The following is a 5,513-nucleotide window of genomic DNA, read 5'->3' as shown; positions in this document are numbered from 1 at the left end:
GTAAAATGCTTAAATAGAATTTATTGTGCACAAACCTGACTGGAGTCGCCTCTAGGCCTTGACTCAGTCTCTCCGAGCTTCCAAGTTTTTTTCAGCTGAAACACACAATTTCATAGTGTTTCAGTACCATAACTTAACATAAGTCCAAAAATAAATTTAACTTCACTTTAACTAGCTCTATTGCGTTAAATTCGACGTTCTCGAAGTTTTAGTTTTTTGGGTTACTATTCACTACACTATTCAAGTCAAATTGTTGACTTTTTAAGGATTAATAGGTATGGGAACTCCAACTTCACCCACATACCACATTTTGGTCATTAAACTTATTGGTTTTGGTCACTTTCTCAAAGCTTAGGTCTTTTTGGCAAAATTGCCAATTTTCGATTTTGGTACACTTAGTTGCACTATTCCATTGGTCAATCTACTGTTGGAATTTGACAAAACTTCCTTCATAGAAAATGTTCCTTATCGTCTTAAGTGTATCCTCATTTTTGGATCACCTCAATCGGAGTTTTGTAGCTCAAGTTATGGCCAAAATAAGTTTACTGTTCACATGCACTGTTCATGCTGAGATTGTGGGTTCTGGCAGATTTTAATCCAATTTTGGTCAGTAATTTGATTAAGTTAAGTTCATAATTTGGTCTAACTTTCTTCATATGAAATGTTCTACATGTCTTAGGTTTCCTTCGGTTCAAGAATCGCCTAAATCCGAGTTTTCTAGAGAGAGTTATAGCTATCCAAACATCACTGCTCAAATGAAAATCTGCAGAGTTGCAGGTTTGATAACTCAACTTTGCTCAATAATTTGAATGGGTTAATGGCATAATTTGGGGTGATGTTCTTCATGAAAGTTTTAGATCTATATCTCCTTTAACCCTTGGCCAAATTTCAGGTCAATTTGACCTGTCTAACTCGAGTTATGACCTTACTGTTCATTTGGTCAGTTTGGTGCAGTGGCAGCCTGCTCTCATTTCACTTTGGTCAATTGTTTCACCAAGTTTTGGTCAGTTTTTGGCCATGGTTCCTTAATGAAAATTGTGCTATTTTATGTCTATGTTCATCTCCAATTGGTGGCATATCAATTGGGCTTGTAAAATTTGAGTTTTGGTCCTTCAAAGTGGGTTTGGTCATGTCACAGAAAGCATGACCATTGGACCTACGAATTTGGTTCTCATTCCAACAATTCCCACACATCTCTTTTGGTCATTATTGACCATTTTTCAGTCCACAATTGGTCAAAGATACCATTTATGCATTTCTCCAAAATTTTGCCTCAAAACCCTAACATTCAAACCCTAGCTCTTCCATCTCATGCATTTAACCACAACTAGTGCATTTAACCTTAACCATTCAACTAATCAAAGCTTTTAAACTCATTCTAATGCATCAAATTCATGTAAATAATACTCCTATCAAGCTGCCCGAATTTCAGTTTGGTCCTTCTCCCATGTTTTTATTTCATTTCATAACTTCTAAGCTCATGTCAACCATTGCATATGCATTTAAAGAAGTAATATAATAAGTTAACACACTAACCTTTCTTAAATCTTCAAAACCCAAACTTTTGTTCTTCTTTCTTCTTGTAATCTCCTTCTTAAGTTGTAAGAACAAGCTTTAGGAAAGTTTTTAGGGAAGTTATGTGAATTGAGTGAAGCAAATTCAAGCTTAGATGAAGAGAATTCATGGAGGTTTTTGGGAAGGGAATGGGGCGGCACAATGGAAGAAGGAAATGAGGTTTTAAATTTTTTTTTCTTTTCTTATCTTTATCTTATGGAAGACCACGAATCCCAATTTAATAATTCACTTAATTAATTTGTTTATGACATCATTCATGATGTCATCAACTTTGACTTTTCCATCTTCTTTCTTTTTTTTTTCTATTTATTTTTTTTTCTATTAGTTATTTAATTTAATTCTCTATTCCAAAATTTTCTTTTCTCTGATTTTATTTGACAGTTAGGCCAGGAGTCAGCTCTCGGGGTCAATTAACCAAATTGCCCCTCGCCGGTTCATCCCGGTTTGCAAATAATCCAATATTTCTTCCGGCTCCCTGACCTAATTATTTGACTGACTTAACAGTTCTTTTTCGTGATTTTCTCTTTTCCACTGTGTTCATAAGGGTCCTAAGGACCGCAGCGTCACTTTTTACGGTTCGAAATTTGAGTTTAAAACGACTTCGCAGTCATTCCCAAGGAGGTCACTCATCGCTGTGACTCTCGGCTCGTTTAACCTCTTATGTTCTGTTTTTCTTATTTATAGTTAACTAATTAAACATTACTAATTATTTGTGTTTATGGCTTCTCAAATTGTCTTAAGTGTGGCCCTAATTCCATTAATTGTCCGGACCGACACCGGTTACCGTAACAGTGAAATATACCAGGCTATGCAACGGGGGTGTTACAGTCCGTGTTTCCTTACTCTAATTCTTCTAATCCTATTTCTATTTCTTTACCTCAAAATGTCACAATTCTTGATTTTGATCTCAATCCTTCTATAACTAATTCTTCTGTTCTTGTTTCTCATAATTCCAATTCCCAACATAATTCTAAATCTCTTCCTACACGTTACTCCACTAGAGTTCGTAAACCTCCATCCTACTTACAAGCATATCATTGTAATCTCTCCACTTCTCATTCCTCCAAAACTCTTTATCCTTTGTCTACTGTCTTATCCTATCATCGCTTGTCTCCATTAAATAAACATTTTATTCTTAATTCTTCTATTATTGAGGAGCCTCGCACATATAATCAAGCCATAAAACATGCATGTTGGAAGGATGCCATGCTTTCTGAGATTCAAGCTTTGGAGCAGAACCAAACTTGGGAACTAGTTGATCTCCCACCTGGTAAGAAGCCCATTGGCTGTGAGTGGGTATATAAGATCAAACTAAAGGCTGATGGATCTATCAAGCATTGTAAAGCCCGCTTGGTAGCGAAGGGATATACACAGATTGAGGGTATTGATTTTTTCGACACTTTCTCACCTGTAGCTAAGATGACAACAGTGAGATTGTTATTGGCAATTTCTGTTGCACAGGACTGGCGTCTCCACCAATTAGATATGAAAAATGCTTATTTGCATGGTGACTTACATGAGGAAGTCTATATGAACTTGCCACCTGGTTTTCAATCTTCTACTCCTAGTAAAGTATGCAAATTATTGAAAAGTTTATATGGTTTAAAACAGGCTAGTCGGCAATGGTTTTCTAAGCTATCTACTGCCTTGTTGTCTATTGGTTATGCTCAATCCAAGTCTGATCATTCATTGTTCCTAAAGCACACTAATTCTTCCTTTACAACCCTTTTGGTTTATGTAGATGATGTAATTTTAGCAGGGAATGATATGACTGAAATTGCTTATGTAAAGAGGTTTCTTGATCAGACTTTTTGCATTAAAGATCTGGGCACATTAAAGTTTTTCCTTGGCTTAGAAATAGCTAGAAATTCTAAAGGCATGGTGAGTAATCAACGCAAGTATGCTTTGAAAATTCTTTCAGATGCTAGATATCTTGCTTCCAAACCTGTTTTGACACTAATGGACAGTTCCTTAAAATTAAGCAAAACTGATGGTACTCTTCTTTCTGATGTTGCTTCCTACAGGCAATTGATTGGTAGACTCTTATATCTCACCACCACATGACCTGATCTTACTTATGCTATCCAACAGCTAAGTTAATATCTTGCTGCCCCAACTAATAATCATTTAAAGGCTGCCCAACATGTTTTGTGATATATTAAATGTCTCCAAGCCTTGGTTTATTTTTCCCTGCTAACTCTCAACTCCAATTGAAATGCTTTGTTGATTCTGACTGGGCAGGGTGTCCTGATACTAGGTGATCAGTTACGGGTTCAGTGTTTTTCTGGGAAACTCTTTAGTTTCTTAGAAATCTAAGAAGCAAATAATTGCTTCACGCTCCTCTTCAGAAGCTAAAAATAGGGCTCTCGCAGCAGTTACTTGTGAAATTCAGTGGCTAACGTATTTACTTACAGATTTTCAAATGTCTTTTCAGCAACCTGCCTTGGTGTATTGTGATAATTAGTCCGCTTTGCATATAGCTGCGAATCCCATCTTTCATGAGCATACGAAACACATTGAATTGGATTGTCATTTGGTTCGTGAAAAGCTTCAGTAAGGTCTTATTAAGTTGCTTCCTATTTCTACTTCAGCACAGATAGCTAATATCTTCACTAAGCCCTTGACACCTGCTCGTTTCCTAACTTTACAACACAAGCTGGGAATTCTTGATATTCATTCTCCAGCTTGCGCGCCAGGGGGGGGGGGTGGTATTAAAGCATGCTAAAGCCAATAGAGTTGAAAAATTCAAAGTAGCTAATCCTGGATGAATGTTATAGTAGCGGGAAAGTTGTATATTTAACTAAAAGTTGTTAGAGCAGTTGCTAGCATGTGTTTTATTACTCGCTAATCAATTAGCATAACTAATTTTTGATGTAAAGACATTCTATAAATAGTGAGCCAATCAATAAGAAGAAGCAGATTTTCAGCTTTCATTTTTCAGTGTTTGTTATTTTGTTAAGATATGAGCAAGAAACAATTTTAAGCAAGCTTAGCCAGTGCCACCAAGTACACCCTTGAGCTTCTTCACTTGAGCATCATCTAGGAAAGTTGTTTTCTCCACCAAATTAGAGGGAAAGTTATTGCCGAACAATGCAAAATCAGTAATTTGCAGACCAGGTTTAGGGCTATTGAAGCTAACAATAGCAAGTGCTGTTGTACCACTAGGATTTATCTGAAAATGAAGCAATCCTTTGGAAAAATCATAACATCACCTTTCTTAAGAGTTTTTACATAAACTTTATTTGTAGATGACGAAATGAATCCAACAGTGATATTTCCATAGACCACAAAGAGAATTTCAGAGGCAGAAGGGTGGGTGTGAATTGGGATGACCTCTCCTGGTGCAAGTTCTAGCCGTGCAGACAGGCCAAGACCATTTATGCCTGGAAATTACTACATGAAACCTGGGGTCACAGCAGCACTGATGATATTTGTAGTGTTACCAGCAGCACCTAGACCACTGAATACAAAATCATCAACTGTGACAATTGTAAGGTTCCTGCAGGAATATCCTGAGGGGCTACCCGCACCTTTTAGTTTTGTAACACAAAAATTTGCAACTTGAGATGATGGAAGAATAGGAGAGCAGCAAGAAAGAGGATGTGAAGCATTTTCCCAGGTGTTGTTAAACTATTTTTGGTGTAATCTTTTAAAGTTGCTATTGGGTTTATATAAAAAGTGCTACATGAGGTATGGTGATGTCAAGAGCATGCAGAGAAGGGCAACAAATTTTGGGCTATTAAGCATACTGGCAATTGGTGAGCACCCCCCTTTTGATTTTGCTAAAAAACAAATATGCTCTTTCGCATTAATGATGCAGCAAATCACCGGAAAAACTATTGTTTTAGTATTCAATCACTCTCAAACATATCAAGCATGAAAAATCATATAGCGAAGACTACCTAATGACATTGCCTCATATGAAAACACAATTCTAA

General features: G+C 36.7%; 1 pseudogene; it reads right to left on the bottom strand.

Moving 5' to 3' along the window:
- Positions 1-4,564: 4,564 nt before the first annotated feature.
- Positions 4,565-5,186, bottom strand: LOC110669534 (auxin-binding protein ABP19a-like; annotated as a pseudogene).
- Positions 5,187-5,513: the final 327 nt, after the last annotated feature.

Source organism: Hevea brasiliensis, chromosome 1 (genome assembly GCF_030052815.1).
Source record: "Hevea brasiliensis isolate MT/VB/25A 57/8 chromosome 1, ASM3005281v1, whole genome shotgun sequence".
NCBI lineage: Eukaryota > Viridiplantae > Streptophyta > Magnoliopsida > Malpighiales > Euphorbiaceae > Hevea > Hevea brasiliensis.
Note: the sequence above shows the minus strand (reverse complement) of the source record. Positions and strands in the feature narration are given on the sequence as shown.